We start from the raw sequence: 22,672 nt of genomic DNA, 5'->3' as shown, positions 1-22,672 counted from the left end.
TGATTTGTTTTTGGCTGACAACATGCTTTGCAGCCTTTAAATATATCCATATGCAGTAGCAAAACATAACATGCTCACAGCCCTTTGGAATCTTAATGCTGAAACTGTCTTACTGTCAAAACTTAGAGCAAACAGTAATCAGAAAGATCTATGGCTACGAGAAGCTGTGTTTTACAGGACCCAATGAGGAAAAAAATATTTTTATGTTCTGAAGCTCTAGAGAAGAATTGCAGAAACAATGCATCCTCAGCACAGCAAATTTAAATCTAACATCATAGTTCTATGGAGAACAATTATTCTCTGGTAAGAAAATGATGACGGACTGGCCAGTAATTTACTTTTGTTAATACAGAAAGTATGGAAAAAAATGGATGCCTATAAAAACACTTTACTAGATGTGTTTCAGAGTAACAGCCGTGTTAGTCTGTATTCGCAACAAGAAAAGGAGTACTTGTGGCACCTTAGAGACTAACCAATTTATTTGAGCATGAGCTTTCGTGAGCTACAGCTCACTTCATCAGATGCATACCGTGGAAACTGCAGCAGACTTTATATATACACAGAGAATATGAAACAATACCTCCTCCCACCCCACTGTCCTGCTGGTAATAGCTTATCTAAAGTGATCATCAGGTGGGCCATTTACCTGGATTTGTGCTGGAAATGGCCCACCTGATGATCACTTTAGATAAGCTATTACCAGCAGGACAGTGGGGTGGGAGGAGGTATTGTTTCATATTCTCTGTGTATATATAAAGTCTGCTGCAGTTTCCACGGTATGCATCTGATGAAGTGAGCTGTAGCTCACGAAAGCTCATGCTCAAATAAATTGGTTAGTCTCTAAGGTGCCATTAGTAGATGTGTACAGTTGCAGCTTGAATATATCAGAGTGAACCAAACACCATAATCACGTCCTACAATGTGATCCTGCAAGGCTCACGCTACCTGAAAAGCACCACAGTTTCAATTACTAGGGAAGTTTACTATGCCTGCTCATGAATCTTAACTCTGCAGTTGGCTTACTGTTCATCTACATTTGGGTCACGAACTGAAAGAAAGCAGAGACTTCATCTACATTAGCCAGTAGTTTCCACTTTCAAGTGGGTCTCCCTTGAGTAGTGAAGACCAAAACCTGGAACTTTGTAGCCAACATGAAGTAACTCAGATTACATTTAGAACCTTTATTTGTGGAGGTAGCCCCATAACATTGCATTACTAATTTAGGGTTTGAACCTTTTCCCAAGTAAATAGTAAAGTTTATGCAGACTTGACCAAATGCAGGATTGGGCCTGTACTTGGGAGAGAACTGTAAACAGAACGGAGTGATACAGTGGATTATTGCACCAGCCATTCACTTCTGCAGATGTGAATTTAAGTCCTATGTTAGTCTACAGGCAGAAAATGGAAAACAAGTTTGTCTCATTCTAGGCATCACAAAACCACCACACAATTCCAAACACGCAGTCACTGATTAGGAGATGGCTAGGCCTGGTACAGCAATGGTATTCAGGTCAGGATGAGGTTCGTTGACAAAAAATTAATGGAAAAGCTTGCGTGGTTCATGCTTTCATCATGCCTAAAGCAAGTTAATTCTACCTGCATGTGCACTCTTTAAAGCAAAAAAGAGTGTGAATCTAAATTTTGATCTCATTTTGATCTCAAGAAGAAAGTTCAATTATTAAACGATTTTTCGGTTACATCATTTAAGTTTTTTCAGAACATTTTAAAAGCAGAGAACAAAAAATTGTTACCCAAGAAACTATTGAAATTCTATATCTTTCTGGGCATGCATTATGTATTCACCAAAGTTTTCTTCTGGTGTTGTAAGTTAGAAATTCTCCTGCTGGTTTTGATTACAGCTGCGGAGTCACAGATTTGAACAGCAGTAGACAATCACTCTTCTGAGCCTGCACATAAATATAAAACATTTCCTTTTTCCTTATCACATAAACCTTCAAAGTGAATTCCTGTTTTTTTCAGATTTTCTCGACTTATCATTTTACAATTAAGAAAATGTATTCCATCCAACAAAGCTCTGCTATTTGCATATTAAAAGGTCATTGTACAGGTTAAAGTTATTTAACTATGAAAGAGATGCTAATTTCACAATCTTTTTACATCCAGATAAAATACAAAATTACCTCTGGGTTTTTAATTTGCACATTTACAGCCAGATGATAAAAAGTTTTAGGATAATGGTATAAGCAGTATAATGAACTTTCAATTAGGCTGTGACAGCTCTCCCCTGTAGTCTTCACATTGTCATCTTATTATTTCAAACACTGTCATCCCTTTAAGGATGTGATATAAAGAATTCTACTTGCTAAAACTAATTTGTATTTCTTAGCCAAAATGGAGCTCCCACCCCAAGACGCATGCAGCCTCTGTGCTCCCAAGCATCCCCATTCTATGTGTACAAGTGTTCATTTGCAACAGAGGTTGTGAAATGTTGACCCTAACTAATCACTTACACATACAATTAACAAAACTGCACACTTGAGTGCCTATGTTTGTATGCAAATGTGGAATTTTATGGGCACACCCATCTCTGAACAATTTGGATCTTCAAAGATCAGTCCTTTACAACAATGATAAATGACGTGGTCTGTTGGCATATCATGTGTGACTTTACAGAAAGGAGGACTGTGTTTTGCCATAGCCCTCTTGTGGTTTCCTGGTTTATTTTCTTATCGCCTTTGTGCAAACCCTACATATAGAATATCTACCGTACATGAATCTTGTAGTATAGTGTCAAATCTGAATTATTCTTGGCAAAAGCAAAGCTCATGAAATTTCCTATGTGATTATAATAGTAACAAAATTAGATTCCCCCTTTCACATAGAGGAGTCCCAAAGTGCTTTATAGATTATTAGAAGTCTCAGTATAATACTTCACCCATCATGGAAATCAATGCTGGTTGAGCTGTTAATTATTATTATCATCATTATCGTGAATGTAGCCTCCTTTTCAGTTACCACATTGATCACAAACCAATTCTGAACTTCTTAAAAGTAAGCTTTCACCAACTAGTTTGGATGAATAATTTTCATACTTTGGGCACTTCAAGAGCAGTTAATTTGGACTATTTGCTACTTAATTTGTATTGTTGGCCACCTAAATCATATTTTTGTTTTGCTTTCTGATTGGCTGACAAACATTTTTAACCAGAGAGTAAATAATAGCAACTAATGCACTTCCAGTAGCAATTTTCAGAGGTATAATCATGCATACTACTACATTTTGAGAGGCTTGCGGGAATCTGAGACCATTTTGGGGAATACAGGGGAAGAATTTGAATTCTTACTACTAATAATGATCCTGTGAATCACAGAAAACTGAATCACAAACAGATCTGTCATTTTTTAAAAAATAAATCTTCCACCTGCTTTTACCAAAAATGCAGCTACCACTGCGATGCATCTGATGCTGTCATTCTGCACCAACAATATTACACATCAGTGCAGAGTTCCTTGCACACCCAAAACTCTTTGCACACTCACTTCAACAGAAGTAAGTAGTGGGTTACACAAGGAACGTAGCATGGGGCCTCAAGACCAGGAACCTAGTGCAAGTGAGCGTTGCACTCTGAACAGAAGGGATATACAGGTACAGAAATGCTCCTTGGAGAAGCTGAACAAAGTAATATTGCAATATGACAAAAATAATCACAAAGAGCAGCTGTTCCTGGTGCCTATTAAATTCCCCGGATAGGGCTCTTCGTCTCTTTGATTTGTCCTCAACCCCATTTGGCCTAGACCTCTAACTGTCTGACAGTTTACCCAATAAAGAGGGGGGGGGGAAACAGGCATGATGGAAGACAACTAGGGCTAACCACCCCTAGCTAGCTTATGAATCTTATGAATTTTTTTTCCCACATCAACCTTCCAGGCCCCCAACGTCTCAGAAGGGAACACTCCCCCTAATGGTCCAATTTAGAATTACACCTCCCACTTCTGAACAAAATACTTGATTAAAGACGATATAGTGATCTGAAACATACTCCAACAGGAATGTCACCAATACTGGAAATTAGCCTTATTCTTATGTGGTCCTATACAGGCACAGATGCATTGACATCAAAGGAGTTGCAAACACTTACAGAAGCAATACATTTGGCTCAGAAGACATAGAAGACTATCACATCCAACTGAAGTTACAGGAAGAAGTTAGGAATCCTGCTGTGGATAAAATAAGAAATAACTCATTGCTAAAGACTCAAACTGAAGAAAAACTTTTTGGAAGTTCACAAAAAACTATTTTTTTTAAATGCATTTCTTCATTTCCTGGTTTCAGCTGAAAGTAAAAAAAGCACTTCAATAAAATCCCACTCTCATCACATCTGCTCAGACCACCACAAATCAGGTGGTGCAGAATTGAAAACCATAGAATCAGAGGACTGGAAGGAACCTTGGGAGGTCATCTAGTCCAGTTCCCTGCACTTATAGAAGGACTAAGTATTATCTAGACCAGTGGTGGGCAACCTGCAGCCCGTCAGGGTAATCCGCTGGTGGGCCGTGAGACAGTTTGTTTACATTGTCCGTCTGCAGTCATGGCCACCCGCAGCTCCCAGTGGCCGCAGTTCATCCTTCCTAGGCAATGGGAGCTGTGGGAAGCAGTGTAGGCCATAGGAACATGCTGGCCACCACTTCCTGCAGTTCCCATTGGCCGGGAATGGCAAACTGTGGCCACTGGGAGCTGCGGGCGGCCATACTTGTGGACGGTCAATGTAAACAAACTGTCTCACGGCCTGCCAGCGGATTACCCTGACAAGCTGCAGGTTGCCCACCACTGGTCTAGACCATCCCTGACAGGTGTTTGTCTAACCTGCTCTTAAAAATCTCCGATGATTGAGATTCCACAACCTCCCTAAACAATTTATTCCAGTGCTTAACCACCCTGACAGTTAGGAAGCTTTTCCTAATGTCCAACCTAAACCTCCCTTGCTGCAATTGTGACAAAGCCTGACCAAATGAAGCTAATCACCTGATTCACAGGCCAAGAGAGGTTTGAGTATGGTTGAATTTTGGTGGGATTATCTGAACTGAACCTTTTGAGCTTAGCCCATCATTGAGGCTGTGCTCTAAGTCTGTCAAATGTTAAAATGCCTATAATTAAAACAACCTACCTTCGTCTGTTATTACTATTTCCTAGTAGAGAACAAAAGCCATAACCTTTCTAATCACACTCCTGCTAAGCCATTAAAACAAAAACCACACACCACATCTACAGAGACATAGGAATTGACAAGCTGCATTCAATCATTTATCCATCTAGACTAGTGACTTTGGCCAATATTTTTCAGTAGAAGGCACCCTAAAGCCCAAATATAATGCACCTAGCCAGTGGTGTAATCCTGCCTGGCAAAGGATGGAGGCATTTCCTATCAGCTTGTGCCTTGAAGCATGAGATTTATCATCTTACCTTTAAGAGTTAGAAATGTTATTGGCTGTAAAATTATTCAGCCCCTAAAGATCCAGCCACAGTATTCCTCTTGGTAATGTCTCTTGGAACTGAACTAAATAGGTTTACTAGATACTAAGTATAGTGCTATTTCCCTTTATTGATTTAATGTCAAATTCTTATATTGAGAGAGCAAAGAAGAAGGGTCTTGTCTATTTTCACTGTGCCCTTTGATTTTGGAAAATTCAACAATTCCCCCCTTTTCCTTTGCAGATTAAGTTTATAATAGGTTTGTACTAAGCTCAAAAGCTAATGAGTATTGGGCATTGTTATATTTTCTTGCACACATGCCCTACAGTGCCATCATCATCTCTCCTTTACTGGTCATCCTGTTGATGTGACTGAAAATTTTTGGCTGTGATGAGGAGCATGGTTTATAGATTTCCACTCTGATCCAATCACTTTTGTGGAGATCTTCAACTCTTAAGCCTATCTGTGTCCCAACATACATTCCCAAGTTAAGAAATGTGGCATTCTTCCAACTAGACTAGGACTTGGACTACGTATTCACACAGGGAAGTAGGGAACCTCCCTCCCCCCCCCCCCCCCCCCGACACACCTGTTTGACCTACTCAGACCTTGGGTCAGGTCAGGCCACAGTAAGCAGGGCTACTCAGTTGCTTGCTCCATTCCTGGAACACGTTGAATGGAGAGTGGGCAGAGTCTCGGCTCCAGCGCCCTGCTCATTGGCCAGAGCAGCTGAGCCAGTGTATGTGGGTGGATTTAGGTTGTGTGTGTGTGGGGGGGGGTTATTATACAGTATAGTGTAGGCCAGGAGTACGTTACCACCCCACTACCACCAAAGGTAAGCAGGGGAGGAATTGTGACACAGAAGTGTGTCTTTTGTCATAATGCCTCCTGGGGAGCTGCAACTTATGCACTACCCTTTGCTCAGAGCTGTGCTTAGAGTCACAATCTAGCCCTCAGTAACTGTACTGTATTGAATTTGATCTGAACATTTCAATCTATTCGTATATACACGTACATTTCCCAGCATCATTTTTTTTTATAACTAACTCTGAATGAGAGCTATTTTCACATTTATTTTAGCCCCCGCCTTCAGTTCATCTGATGAATCTCAGGCAGAGGCTTTGAACAACACTACAGTCTTATTTCTCTTTTAATAGAGCCACTCTTCTTTATCACACCTTCACTTGAGCATTTTTATTAGTGCAATAAAAAAGATGGAGGGACTCTGCATTCAAATGCTCTGCTTCGTGGCAGAACTGTACTCTCCCACCCTTCTTAGCTGGACTGCCTACCCCTGCAACAGAACTGCATGTAGGAGTGTGCGCGACACTGGCTTACCACAAGACTTACTTAGCTAGACCTTGAAGTCAAAGAAATGGGAAAATGAAGTCCTTGGTAGAAACATGAAAATACATATTCAATAACCAACATGCTCTAGTCAACTTTTTACATGGATTATCCCTTGTAGAGAGAAAGGATGATTTTGTGGGTATGACTCAGATGATCAGAATTCCTGGATTCACTATTGTCTTTCTGTGTGACCTTGGAAAAAGTCACCCCATGCCTCTTATCCCCACTTGTACAATGGGGATAAAAGTTCCTTAACTCAAGGGAGTTGGACGATACACCCATTATTATTTGTCGGGTGCTCAAGTACGATAGCGGGGTGGGCATCTTATACATAATTAGATATCTAGAAAGATATAGACCACCCCCTGGTTGTGGGGTCATTAATCATTCCCAGTGCACAGCATCAGCCCCTATTTGTACCTTTGTGGCTATTGCTGCTTGCAAAGGGAGAAGATTGTCAAGAGAGTCATGCTGCCATGAGAGCAGGAGAGAGTGGAAGGGCTGAAGAGCAGTGTGGCAGATCTGTGAGTAATGGATTTGGAATAAAGGTACTCATGGATTCTCATGCTCTACAGGTAGAAACCCCTAGATTAGCCTCATGGAAATCCTGGGCCTTTTGTCCCCCTTTTATGTCTTTTCTGCAGAAGAGTACAGAATGGCTCAGAGCCAAATGCAAGTAAAGTCCATGAGAATTTTACCATATGCTTTAATGGGATTGGGTCATAGGTCAGTTTCCTGTTTCCTGAAAAGCTGCTATAGATTTTAGACTCCTACACAGTCCCAAAGCAGCTAAAATATGGTTCCAATCAAATAAGCTGAAGTGAATGGTAAAAATAAACAGGTGATACAATATAAGGGAATACATTTTTAAAACTCCAGTGTTTCATGCAAAAAAAAAAAAAAAGTCTAAAAGTAAGAGTAAAATCTTTCCAAACATATTCCAGGATTCCCTATATACATACTCTAGGATGTGTTTCCAGTTTCAGACTTCGGCAGTATTTATCACAATGCTCTTGAATCATGTGTTTATCAAATTCTAACCCACACCCTGTCGAGCGTATTGCTTACTTATGTTGCAGACAGGAAATAAATTAACAGAGCAACACTAACATGAATGGCCGAATTTGAAACAGCAGCAAGCCCTCCTTGTGCTCTAATTTTTCATAGATTGATATATTTGACACATACAAAACATTAGAAGCTGTACTTCTAGTTCTAATTGTGTTGTCCACTGTTCTCTGCTTCTTTCTGGTCTTAAACTACAGTACGAGCTCTGGAAAAGCAAAGCTGCCAGGAAGTAATAAGTCAAGAGTTGTTTGGCAGTTTTGGATCACACAATATGTATCTTCATTGCCACTTCTATCTAGAGAAATATATTCTTCCTCTCTGCTTCTAGAATGGTGATTTTTTTTTTGCTTAACCCAAAAGATAGAGTTAACACCTGTGTTTTATTTAGATGCAGAAACACACAAATATTAAAAAAAAACCCATCCATTGTCCATATTTAAGTTCCCCAAAAGTATCACCTATGTGAAAGTCTCCCCTCTATTTAATCAGAACAAATTGTAAGCCACCTCTTCCATTCAGATAAATGGGATACATATATGCATACAGGAGAATATTCATAGACTTTAAGACCAGAAGGGACCATCATGATCATCTAGTTTGACCTCCTGCACATTGCAGGCCACAGAACCTCACCCATGCACTCCTGTAATAGACCCCAACCCTCTGGCTGAGTTACATCCTCAAATCATGATATATAGATTTCAAGTTTAAGAGAGCAGACCATTTACACTAGTTTAAACCTGCAAATGACCTGTGCCCCATGCTGCAGAGGAAGGCGAAAAACCAGAGGGTTTTTGCCAATCTGACCCAGACAAAAATTCCTTCCCAACCCCAAATATGGCAATCAGTTAGATCCTGAGCATGCAGGCAAGGCCCACTAGCTAGACACCAGGAAAAGAATTCACTGTAGTAACTCAGAGCCCTCCCCATCTAGTGTCCCATCACCAGCCATTGGAGATATTTGCTGCTAGGAGTCGCAGATCAGCTACATGCCATTGTAGGCAGTCTCGTCATACCATCCACTCCACAAACTTATCAAACTCAGTCTTGAAATAAGTTAGGTTCTTTCCCTCCACTGCTCCCCTTGGAAGGCTGTTCCAGAACTTCACTCCTCTGATGGTTAGAAACCTTTGTCTAATTTCAAGCCTAAACTTGTTGATGGCCAGTTTATATCCATTTGTTCTTGTGTCCACATTGGCACTTAACTTAAATAACTCCCCTCCCTCCCTGGTATTTATCCCTCTGATGTATTTGTAGAGAGCAATCATATGTCCCTTCAGCCTTCTTTTCGTTAGGCTAAACAAGCCAAGCTCTTTGAGTGTCCTCTCATAAGGTAGGTTTTCCATTCCTTTGATCATCGTCATAGCCCTTCTCTGCACCTGTTCCAGTATGGGTGCATCTTTCTTAAAAGAGACCAGAACTCCACACAGTATTCCAGATGAGGTCTCACTCGTGTCTTGTATGATGAAACTAACCTGTCTCTACTGGAAATACCTCGTCTGATGCATCCTAGGTCTGCATTAGCCTTTTTCACGATTGCATCACAGAGTCATCCTGTGGTTGACCAATGCACCCAGGTCTTTCTCCTCCTCTGTCACTTCCAACTGATAAATCCTTAGCTTATAGCAAAAAATCTTGTTGTTAGTCCCTAAAGTGAATGACCTGGCACTTTGCACTATTAAGTGCACAGAGGAAGTGCATTAACTCATAATGAAAACAAACTCCACAAACTGCACTCAGATGGCTAGTATTCATCTCTGAATTCATTTACTGTAGTTTTTTCCTAAGAAAATAAGTAGGGGCAGAGGTTAGTTGTAGATCTGAAACTGATAATATCTAGAAATATTGTCAGCAAAAGGCACTAACACATCCTTTGCTGTGATTTACACTCTACAGAATAAATTTCCTTCCTAGAAGAGAAAAAAAAAATGACTAAAGCACACCATTTCTCTTTTAGTAAATCAGTGTGTACTACATGAAAAATGAGAAGAGCATTTTTCAAGTTTCTGCTTTCAGATGATATGTCTTACCATGAAGATTGATCCATCTGAAGGGAAATTTCTGGAGCATACTTGTCTGAAACTAGCAAAGTCAAATGAATGCATGAAACCACCTCTTTCCCCCCTAAGGGGGTCATATCCTAGAGACTCCTGCTGCAGTCATCTGCTGTGATCTGTTCGTTAGAAGTAGAAGAACCCTGACTTTGGCAAAAAAGCATCTCCCAGAGCTGGCCTCCTGAAAAGTTATTCCTCCTCTACATTTGGATTGTTATGCCTGAAGGTGCAGAGATCCTCACAGGTGTGGAAATATCTTCCTATTTCCACAGAATTCTGTTTTCCTTCTGCAGCTGACTCAGTAACTATTTTCTTAGACTGGAGTAACTATTGCCCGAGGCCACTCTGGCTATAAGCCAATGGGGCAGCATCCTAGAGCTGCAGATTTCTGTCATGACAGAGGGGTGGCCAGGCCAAATCTGCCACCCTAGGCCTATGGGGGCAGCACACTGAACTTCTGCCTAGGGCAGCAGATTGTCTTGAGTAGCCTCTGTCTACTGCACAGCTGTGCCAGGTGAAGGACACTTAGTAGCCTGTATCCACAATAAACCTTTACCCAAAACAAACAAAACAAAACAAAACCAAACCACATGTATTAGCCTCTTGCCCTCATGGAATTTTCTTACATTTGGAGCATCTTGAGCCATTTGCTCCTTTAAAATATTCAGCTGACAGGCAGGGCTGGAGCAATAATCCTTATTCCCACCAGAGTTGCTTCATGGTTTGTTCTTTCTGGCATGCTTTGTTCCTTTAGTTTAATCTTTTTAGCTAGAGGACAATGCCCTCAGATGAATGTTACTACTGTAAATTTAAACTCCCAGGGGCTAGATTTTGACTTCAGACATAGCCATGAGCAAGGGGTGTCCCGTAAACTGCAATACTCCAGCAGTGGGAAGCAATTGTGACTGTACATTCAGCTATTCACTCCTGCACAGTAGTCCAGAGCACCACTGCTAGGCCATAAGGCTGTCCTTTCTTGAGTGCATTTCAACGTTAACAGTCCTTAGTTCCATACCCCTTGAGTCAAAGACATGCTTGGCATGTGTAAAAGGCCACTGATATCCATCTCAGATCTGATACAGGCACTCAAAGTGGAAAAATGAGGCAGAAGAGGGTTGGAAAACAAAAGCTAAGAGGAACCAGAAAAAACAACTATTAGTTAATCAGAAGCAGGAAAGATAACCACACAGACAGGGCAGATTAATCTTTTGTGGACCTCAGCACCCGAACCACGGCCCCAGCCCAAGCTCTGCCCACACTCCGCCTCCCCTCGGCCTCTTCCCGCCGAGGCCATGCTCCATGGGCCATGCCCATGCTCCAACCCAAGGCCCCACCCCCACTCAGACTCTTCCAAGGTCCCACCTGCTGCTCTCACACAGGGGAGAAGGGAGAAGCGGGCAGAAAGGAGTGAGCGGCAGGTGGGGAGAAGGGAGAAGAGGCCAAGTGTGGGTGGGGCTTGGAGCAGAGCATGGGTGGAGCCACAGACCAATCGCTGGGGCCCCTTCCGAATGTGGACCTGGTGCCATTGGCACCATTGTAAACCCAGAAATGCACATAGCCAGTTTCTAAAAGGTGAGCTTTCTGCTTGTCCCAATCGTTAGGAAACGGAATTGTTTCTTTCACCATAAGAAGTGCACCAAGGATCAGCCTTGAATAAGAACCTGCCTTGGCAAAAGGAATCAATTCATAGCTAAACATGCTGACCCTATCCACCACTAAATAAGGTGAAGAAATACTCTTCTTCTACTGAACGTGCTCTCTGGCAGCATTCTGTTACAGGGCACACAGTACATATCCATTTATAATGAGGTTACGTCAACAATAGAAATGCTACAGCGCCTCAGCTGTGGCGCCTCAGCGTAGACACTTATTACAGCGATGGAAGGGGTTCTTCTGTCACTGTAGCAGATCCGCCTCTCTGAAAGGTGGTAGCTAGCTTGACAGAAGAATTCTTCCATTGACCTAGCAGTGCCTACACTGGGGCTTAGGTTGGCTTAACTACATTTTCCTCAGGGCTATGAAATTAAGCCAACCTATCTTTGTAGTATAGAGAACCCCGCAGTGAATTCAGGAAAAAAAAAAAGAGGGTTGTTTTCAGGTAAAAATATTTTAAAAGATTAGCACCTGGAGTGATTAGTTTTGCACTTCATGTATCTCCATTTAATAAAGCATTCTGAAAGGAGCATTTGAATAATGGGTTAAAGGCTCTTACCTCAAAGCCTGCACAAAACTTGAAAGTCCCAAAACAAATGCCTCTGGGTCTGGTCAAATCAGTCCTCAGGGAGCCAAGGCCAGGATCAGTCTCTCTTACCAGCTGAGCAGCTTCTTTTGAAGTTATCTTCCACAGCTTTGTCCCAGCCCTTCCTGGTTGTCTTACTGGCTCGGTTTCCTCGAGCAGCAGCAGCATCTCCTTCTGCTCTAAGGGCACAGGCTTTTCCACAGTCTGAAGAACTCTACAGTCCCTCTCCCACCTTTTCCCTTCCTGCTGCTTTTTTTTAAATAAGGAATCATGCCCTCATCAGCCACTCTATTAAGGTCCCCACACTTCCTCTCAGGTGTGGCAGGCAGGGCTAATTGGACGGGCTGGACAGATCCTGGCTCTGAAAGAAGTAGGCTACCCATTTACAATCTGGAATACACACTCAGGGGGGAAAAAAGCTCATTCTCTTCTTTCTTCTTCAATTTAAGACAATCCCTCCCTCCCTCCACAAACAAACAAAACCAAACCAAACCCTAGGTTTTGAGCAGGGGATTGGACTAGATGACCTCTTGAGGTCCCTTCCAACCCTGATATTCTATGATTCAAATCCATATGCCCAAAAGCCTTAGTGAAGAAGTGCCTAGGGAATAGGGGGTGGAGGGTACAAATAAACTGGAAAAGTGGAAGTTCCTAATGTGAAACAAACTTGTTATTAAAAATAAAAGCAGCCACTAGATGGCACAGAAGTCTGTTAACTACAGTCCATCGTGTGCTTCCACTATAGCTAGTTGTCTGCAGTCACTGGCAGCATGACTGTCACAACAATTAAGAATCAAAGTCTGTTACTTGATTAATTTGCTTCCATGATTTAAGCAAGTTTTACTACATAGAATCATAGAATCATAGAATATCAGGGTTGGAAGGGACCCCAGAAGGTCATCTAGTCCAACCCTCTGCTCGAAGCAGGACCAATTCCCAGTTAAATCATCCCAGCCAGGGCTTTGTCAAGCCTGACCTTAAAAACCTCTAAGGAAGGAGATTCTACCACCTCCCTAGGTAACTCATTCCAGTGTTTCACCACCCTCTTAGTGAAAAAGTTTTTCCTAATATCCAATCTAAACCTCCCCCACTGCAACTTGAGACCATTACTCCTTGTTCTGTCATCTGCTACCATTGAGAACAGTCTAGAGCCATCCTCTTTGGAACCCCCTTTCAGGTAGTTGAAAGCAGCTATCAAATCCCCCCTCATTCTTCTCTTCTGCAGGCTAAACAATCCCAGCTCCCTCAGCCTCTCCTCATAACTCATGTGTTCCAGACCCCTAATCATTTTTGTTGCCCTTCGCTGGACTCTCTCCAATTTATCCACATCCTTCTTGTAGTGTGGGGCCCAAAACTGGACACAGTACTCCAGATGAGGCCTCACCAATGTCGAATAGAGGGGAACGATCACGTCCCTCGATCTGCTCGCTATGCCCCTACTTATACATCCCAAAATGCCATTGGCCTTCTTGGCAACAAGGGCACACTGCTGACTCATATCCAGCTTCTCGTCCACTGTCACCCCTAGGTCCTTTTCCGCAGAACTGCTGCCTAGCCATTCGGTCCCTAGTCTGTAGCTGTGCATTGGGTTCTTCCGTCCTAAGTGCAGGACCCTGCACTTATCCTTATTGAACCTCATCAGATTTCTTTTGGCCCAATCCTCCAATTTGTCTAGGTCCTTCTGTATCCTATCTCTCCCCTCCAGCGTATCTACCACTCCTCCCAGTTTAGTATCATCCGCAAATTTGCTGAGAGTGCAATCCACACCATCCTCCAGATCATTTATGAAGATATTGAACAAAACCGGCCCCAGGACCGACCCTTGGGGCACTCCACTTGATACCGGCTGCCAACTAGACATGGAGCCATTGATCACTACCCGTTGAGCCCGACAATCTAGCCAGCTTTCTACCCACCTTATAGTGCATTCATCCAGCCCATACTTCCTTAACTTGCTGACAAGAATACTGTGGGAGACCGTGTCAAAAGCTTTGCTAAAGTCAAGAAACAATACATCCACTGCTTTCCCTTCATCCACAGAACCAGTAATCTCATCATAAAAGGCGTAAACCAGTAATCTCATCATAAAAACATCCTTTGCTGTTTTGCTTATTTAAATCCCATTATGCATATCCAAAGCCAGAGGTTTGCAATTCTTTATATTTGAGCAAATGCATTGTCGGTATTCAGTATTATACAGTACTTTAAAATCACACTCAAATATTTAGCAACCTAATGGTATAATGGGTTATTGAAATAATGATAAAATAATGAAAACAATATTTATGTTAGCATCACTTACATTGTTTTCATTTTCTCTCGAGTTTTTTTGTGGGAGGAATGGTTGAAGGTGAATTAAAATTATTATTTTATAAGGGGAGAAACACTATAGCAGACTTGGCTAAAATATACAACCACTTTATAAGGAATGAATATTGCCATGTACATTGGTCAAACTGGACAGTCTCTACGTAAAAGAATAAATGGACACAAATCAGATGTCAAGAATTATAACATTCATAAACCAGTCGGAGAACACTTCAATCTCTCTGGTCACGCAATCACAGACATGAAGGTCGCTATCTTAAAACAAAAAAACTTCAAATCCAGACTTCAGCGAGAAACTGCTGAATTGGAATTCATTTGCAAATTGGATACTATTAATTTAGGCTTAAATAGAGACTGGGAGTGGCTAAGTCATTATGCAAGGTAGCCTGTTTCCTCTTGTTTTTTCCTACCCCCCCCCCCCAGATGTTCTGGTTTAACTTGGATTTAAACTTGGAGAGTGGTCAGTTTAGATGAGCTATTACCAGCAGGAGAGTGAGTTTGTGTGTGTATGGGGGTGGGGGGGATGTGAGAAAACCTGGATCTATGCAGGAAATAGCCCGACTTGATTATGTAAAGAGTTGTCACTTTGGATGGGCTAGCACCAGCAGGACAGTGAATTTGTGTGGTGGGGTGGAGGGTGAGAAAACCTGGATTTGTGCTGGAAATGGCCCACCTGTTGATCACTTTAGAATCATAGAATAGAATAGAATATCAGGGTTGGAAGGGACCTCAGGAGGTCATCTAGTCCAACCCCCTGCTCAAAGCAGGACCAATCCCCAATTTTTGCCCCAGATCCCTAAATGGCCCCCTCAAGGATTGAACTCACAACCCTGGGTTTAGCAGGCCAATGCTCAAACCACTGAGCTATCCCTCCCCCTAACCACTGAGCTATCCCTCCCCCTACTTTAGATAAGCTATTACCAGCAGGACAGTGGGGTGGGAGGAGGTATTGTTTCATATTCTCTGTGTGTATATAAAGTCTGCTGCAGTTTCCACGGTATACATCTGATGAAGTGAGCTGTAGCTCACGAAAGCTCATGCTCAAATAAATTGGTTAGTCTCTAAGGTGCCACAAGTACTCCTTTTCTTTTTGCGAATACAGACTAACACGGCTGTTCCTCTGAAACCTGTCATAGGTGAGAATAAGTATTTCTTAGAGAGTTAAATCCATTATAAAATCAGTCAATGAAAAACATGTTATCTTAAGTGCTTAGTGTATGAGAAGTTATGTGTGTGTGACTATAATACATTTATAGCTAACAACATATATGAACCTTGTGATAGTGTCTCAAGAGTCAACATACAGATGAGATTTTTGACAGGTAATCTGGTAGATTTCAAATATCACATGATCTTGAGTATAAAGTAATATCTAACACACATAAAAGGGTACTTTTTCCTTTAGCTTCATATCTCATAATACAATATATAAAACATATACTACTTGTATAGCATTCAGGTTACCTAAACTTTTTCCTTGTGGGAAATTGGAGACATCATTGTCCCGAAGCAGAAGGACACCATATGATAAAAATCTATATCATTTAAGACCCCAGCCCTGCAACTGATTTCACATTGGTGGAGCCCCGGTAACTTCAGTGGGGCTTTGTTTGGGCAGAGTCACGTGCAGAATCAGGGTTTAAATTCTTAAAATGGTAGGTTTTGTGGTGTAATGCAACAATAGTCGTGCTGGTGCTAAGGTCTAGAAGGAGGGTTACCCAACTGACTTAACCTAGCTTCCCAAACCCTGGAGCCTTTCATGTTGTGGATGCAGAACTGGAGTCATGAAAAGAACCCAAAGAAGAGAGGCATACATGGAGGAGATTAGCAAACTGAAAAGTGGGGCAAGAAATGTATCCAAGGAGCAGATGAGAGAGAAATATTTGGTCCTAACTGTTGATATCCAAGTCTGAACTAGCCCACTTTGCTATTAAAAATCCATTTTTGTTTTGTTTATAGCCTAAAGAGTTACTAGAGGAACTGAATGAGTGTGTGTAAAACTCACATCTGCAGACTGTCCTTGTGACAACCCTGCTAGTTTACATTTTATATTTCTTTTATTTCTGCAAATAAGTACAAACACAACTCCCAACCCAATGAGTTCCACATATTTCTTCAGTTTCGTCCCAATAACTTCCTTGTTGTCCTCCTGTCCCCAGTTGGGTCTCTAACTTGGCCATCTCTATTTAAAAATCAAGGCTCTTCCTCAGTGGGAAACACCAACTGAAAATAAAATCCACACTTTATTTTAAATTGATTTCCTAATGTCCCTGGAGAACATATTGCTAGTGCAAGAGAGAGGTAGAAATGGGACTTTTCACTCAGAAATTTAGTGCAAAAAACTATGACTTTTAATGTATTTTAGGTCCAAAGGAAGGACTTCTATTGATTTCAAATGTCATTGGATCAGTTCTTTGTTCTGCTTACCCTGTGACATTTTCTATAAATGACATAACAATCCAAGTCCTTCCTTTTGGTAAAGGGAAATCAGAGACCGCTGAGCTCCCTTAAGGTAGTCAGCATGAGCAAGTAATATAATTTCAGGGTCCATTTTCCCACCAACATATGCACCTAGCTCCCATTATTGTCAGGGCTACATGCAGATCAGAGATGAGAGTCTATAGTTCGTTGCTTTCTTTAGAGAGAGGAAAATGCTGAACAAATATTGATTTTTTCCCCTTTAGAACATTAAATATTAATGTCAACAATACATTAATGGTTTAAACTTTCATACAGAGCAGTAGTTTAAATAATTTATCTGGAAAATGAGAAGATAAATGTGTAATGTGTTAATTGCTTGACTGAGTGGAGCAGATGGCAGGATTTAGTGTTACATTGGGTGGAGGGCATGAAGAAGTTACTGGACTTGGAGCCTTGCCCATGCTGAAGACAAGGTTATATACATGATTTCTGCTCCTTCCCATTTATAGGGCCCCTGTTTTATAATTTGTAAAACAGTTCAGATTCTAGGTAGACGAAAAACCATGTGGCCAAAATGGTTTGGTCATCTCTCCATCGCTTTCGTGCTGGCAGTGAGCGAGAAAAGAAAGAAAACGTGACTAGCTCTTCAGAGGTGCCTCTAACTCTGGACAGTAATCCAGGTGGACAAGGAAAGAAGAACATATACATATAAAGAATTTTTAGTTGAGATGTAGCATAATAGCACAGCATTTCAATGATGGGATGGAAACCACTGCGAAACCACATCTTGATAATTCTTTGACTGAACTACCAGGTCTAACTGAGGATTTATTTTTAGAGAGAACAGAGAACTGTCAGCTTTTCTACAGCTTTTCAAAAGACTGCAGCCAAGTCATAATACTAATGCTATTTTCCTACAACTTAGGTGCAGATGTTTTTTAATATTGGAACATTAACACTCTGTCTTTCTAATTGTAGAGGTGGAAGGGGTTACAAACCTGGTGTAATAAATCTTAGCTAAAACATTTAATTCAGAACATGTCTAGAACTACTTTCAAAACTATTTTTAAATTCCATAACATTAGCAGAGTTCTCATGTTTCCAGAAGGTTTTGCCAACCTCAGATTCCTCTCCTCTGTATTGTAACTTATATGTGGTGAATGCTTCCAAGTCCAGGATGGAACCTCTGGTCACAGACAAAAGATGTCCTCACCCCAGAATACCCAGTACCTGGGGCGCTCTCCTGGAATGTGGGAGGTCCAAATTCCAGCCCCTCCTCCAGAATAGGGATTTGAAGCTGGGTCTTCCACATCCCAGGTAAGCGCCCTAACCACCAGGCTATTAGGGGTCAGGCATGGACAGTTCTCTTTTTCCGGTATTTCACAAAGAAGCCGGTCTCAGTTTTATTCCAGTGTGGAGTCGTCTTTTTTGTTTTGTTTTGTTTTTTTAATTCCAAACCTTTTATAGGACAGGAAAACTGTTTTCCACCAAGCTGTATTGGCCACACTTTCCTTAAGGAAATTTGGAACACTAAAACTTTGTCAATACCATTGTTTAGTTGCCTCAGTTATCATGGTGTCACTAGATCAAGTGGCTGGGGTAAACTGCCAGATAATGACAATCTCCTCCAAAGGCTAAACAGAAGTTTTTCCATAGCCAAGCTGGAACCCCTCCAGCTCTAAGCAGAAGTAAACCCAGAAGTACCATAGAGGGTACTGTTTCCAGTGTTTCAAATAGCGTAGAATCCTTTTTCCTTCCATTCCTCTTAGCTGTTGACTGCTGACCTCAAGTTCTTTAACTATAGCTGGGCTGGGCTGAGGCCTAGTGACAGCTCATGTCAAGTTGTTGACAAAGGTTCAGAATCTTTCTAGAACAAGCTAGGGACTCCTTTGTCTCATCAGATAAAATACCCCTTTAAAAAGGGAAAAAAAGTGATGGCAAAAATATTATTTTCAAATGAAAATTGCAACATGAGAGCCCTGCTCCAGTCACCTGCAATCCTAAAGTATTAAAGGGGGTGGAGGAAAACCCATAACATTCTTGTAGAAGGGTAAGCCACCATGTCACACAAGAGTCACCAATTCCATAATTCACGTAAATTCAGATGACATTTAAGGTTCTAAGTAAGTAGATGGGATAGAACCTTGGAGATTTATAAAGCTGAACAGAGGGTTGCTTGGGAGGCTAAAGGGTAGCAGGAACTCAGTGACAACTCTTTGTTGAGACAGAAAGCCAAAACAGAGAAATCTCAAGGAGGGTTATAATCCTCCTCAAAGAAGTCATCAGGTTCCCAAAAATGTTAAATTAAATTTTGGCATTTGCAGTGTCATGTTGAGTTCATGAAGGTGAACTCTGGCATGGCAATTTCTGTGTTCTAATCTGCTAACACAGTATACCCGCTGTTTGTATTTATACAGCAAATATCTTATTTGAGGTGTTAAACAAGCCATGTGATTTAGGTTTTGTTCCTTAATATCTAGCTTTTTTGCTCTCCTCAACATGTCCATGCTAGGACTTAAAGCTATGAGCTTCTGTATAAGAAGAGAGTAAAAATATCAATTATACTGATTTTAAAAAAAAGACATAACTAAGGGGAGATATAATAGAGGTCTATAAAATCTTGAATGGTATGGAGAAAGACAATAGGGAAGTTCTCTTTACCCCTTCCCATAACACAAGAACTAGGGGTCACCCAATGAAATTAATAGGCTGCAGGTTTAACACAACAAGAGGAAGTACTTCTTAACACATTGTACAGTCAACCTATGGAACTCATTGCCCAGGGATTTTGTGAAAGCCAAAAGTATAACTGGGTTCAAAAAAAGAACTAGATAAGTTCATGGAGGATAGTCCATCAATGGCCGTTAGCCAAGATGATCAGGGATGTAATTCCATGCTTTGGATGTTCCTAAACCTCCAACTACCAGAAGTTGGTACTGGATGACAGGGGATGGATCACAATAAATTGCCCTGTTCTGTTCGTTCCCTCTGAAATGTCTGGCATTGGCCAATGTCAGAAGACAGGATACTGGGCTAGATGGACCATTTGTCTGACCCAGTATGGCCGTTCTTACGCTCTTATGGACTTTTTGCAACATGTGATTTGATAAAGTCAGAATAGTCCTGCTTAGCAGAGGAGGACAGAGGCTACTGACCCAATAATGAACAAAAGTAATTTGCATGAATTCATTCTCTTAGCACAGTGTGCATCTAATCCCCATCCCTGGCAGAATGATGGACACACATAAGAAGGACAGAACCCATAATTTCTAATGCTATTTTTAAAAGAAGAAAATGTTCATTGAATATTGGGCTAGATTTTCAGCTAGGCTAAATCAGCATAGCTCCATTGTAGAGCCAGTTTACACCATCTGAGAATCCAGCCAATGGACTTTGTCCTTATTAGACCATTAAATATCAATTGTCAAAATGTTGGGCTAAACTCCAATTTCTGCAGCAACTGATCTGGGAACATGAATGTAGGCAAGAAACACTCTAAAAACACATTCTGTCAAATGACTGGGTACCTCTGAGAACCGAGTGGAACAATTAACTTAAAAGACAATTAGCAGATAAAAGGAGAAGAATAAAAATATTTTTCCCAAGCTCAAATACTCTACATTACCTTCCTTATGTAGACTTTAAGCCTCCTCTGAGCCATATTCAAGTCTGTCTGATTAGCCATGTTTTTACCTGGTTTGTTTAGACTGAGCAACAAAAGGATTAGAGTCTTGAAATGATGAATTACTGAGGACTGTATGATTTTTCTGAATCTCTCTTAACAATGTTCCACATCACATTTATACTGACGTGCTGTATTTCTGAATTTGACATGTGACAGGAATGATTTTCTCATGAAAACAACATCCTGACAATGCCTAAGATACTAGCAGTACATCTTCTGAGCATACCAGTAGATTGATGGATGAAAGAATATTGTTTAGTGATTCATTCTTCTGCATTAACAGGAAGGTTTATAGATTCTTCCCTGGCAATATTGAAAATTTACACTGACACTTACTGAATAGTGAACACGAAGACAGCAAATAGGTCAGTTACTGAGTGAATTATTCCCAAGGGTTTTCAGAAACAACTACAGGTTCTTTACTATGAATTGCTGTAAACAAATTGCTGATTGATTGGTGAGCTGAATGTTTACATCTCATAGATGCACCATTTAAACAACTTTGGTTTGCAATCTTTGTCCCAAGAATCACATTGGAAGCCCCATTGATTGGGTCATGTATAACTAGACTGGACAATACACTCAAAGTACTGAAGGGAACATTCCTATATTGGCAGAAAGAGCGAGGATGAACAAGATGGTCCAGTAGGTCCTTTTTCACCTCTATTACCCCATGTGCAGTGGGGAACAGTATCAAACATAAGTGAAGGAAGCACCAGCTTCACTGCATCTTTCCCTTCTGTCCCATTCTCTCTGACTGTGCAGAAGTACTCCATGGGTGCACCAAAGAGGCTGAGCTAGTGAAGTGGGCAACTCTGAACAGCATCATGCTCCTAAGCCCCAAAGGCAACGTGCCATGTAAGGCAATATAGTCTCAAAAGCACTTTCGGAAGGGCTTCTACAAAACTGGGAGAGGATATCAAAAAGCTAGTATTCAGCTTGCTCAACACTATCTTATTCTGGTGCCCATATCCACCCTGAAACCTGCAGCTCTCTGCCCCATGCATGCGTTTCCATCTTCCTTTGTTTTCAGTGTCCTGTGCTTCTCTTCATGTTTACTTCAAGGGTCTAACAATTTATTCCATTTTTTAAAACTATGGTTTCTTTAAAGTTTCTCACAAAAAATCATTATGATATTTCTCTGTATGCGACTATGTAAATTATTTCAAATAGCATTTTTAAGCTCTTTTGGGGCTTAGGCACATGCATCCACAGCTTCATGAGATCCTTGCTGTAGCTTTCTGAGTATTGCAGCAAATTGGTGAAGGGACTGGCAGCAGCTTCCATCCTAAACTCTTGATCTACCTTCCATGTTTGTGATGGCAAATCTCCGGAAACAAGGGAGAAATGGTGGCTGCAAAATGAATCTATTATTCCTATTCGACAATCTGAAAAATGGAAGAGAGCAAAATTAGAATCCTCTGATATACATTTTCCTTGATAAATAAAATAAGCTTAAATTCTGCTTGAAGGATTTTACTCTCCTGAGACCTGATTGTGAACATATTTGCAGCACTTTCCCTCCCCCAGCCATAGTTTTTATAAGCATGCTGCAGTAACTCACTGCTCTGTGTGCAATGTTAATGTTACCCACATTCCATGTAACTCTATAATGTGTTTGAAACTATGGCTGCACCCATTTCACACCATACATGTAAACTGCCTGGGCTTATTAGGACATCAGAAAATGCTCTTGAGCCAGGAAATGCTTCTTATATAGAGGAGTGCTATGCAAAATGGAAGGCCTGGATAAGATCAGGCCTCAGTGCTCTCTCTTTTAGGCAGCTGGGTTATCCAATTACTCTGAGGGCAGGTCTACACTACCGTTTATGTTGATCTAACTTACATTGCTCAGGGGTGCAAAAGACACACACACACACACACTCCGAGCAATGCAAGTTACAGTGACCTAAGTGTTGTTCACACTGGCACTATGTTGGCGGGAGACGCTCCCCCGCCGACATAGCTTCCGCCTCTCATGGAAGTGAAGTAATTATGCTGACGGGACAGCACTCCCCTGTTGGCATAGGGCGTCTTCACCAGAAAGGCGGGTGTAAAAAGTGCTTCCAGAACACTTATTTAGAGAGCATTCTTTA

This window comes from Caretta caretta, chromosome 7 (assembly GCF_965140235.1).
Source record: "Caretta caretta isolate rCarCar2 chromosome 7, rCarCar1.hap1, whole genome shotgun sequence".
Taxonomy (NCBI): Eukaryota; Metazoa; Chordata; order Testudines; family Cheloniidae; genus Caretta; species Caretta caretta.
This window is presented reverse-complemented; position numbering follows the sequence as displayed.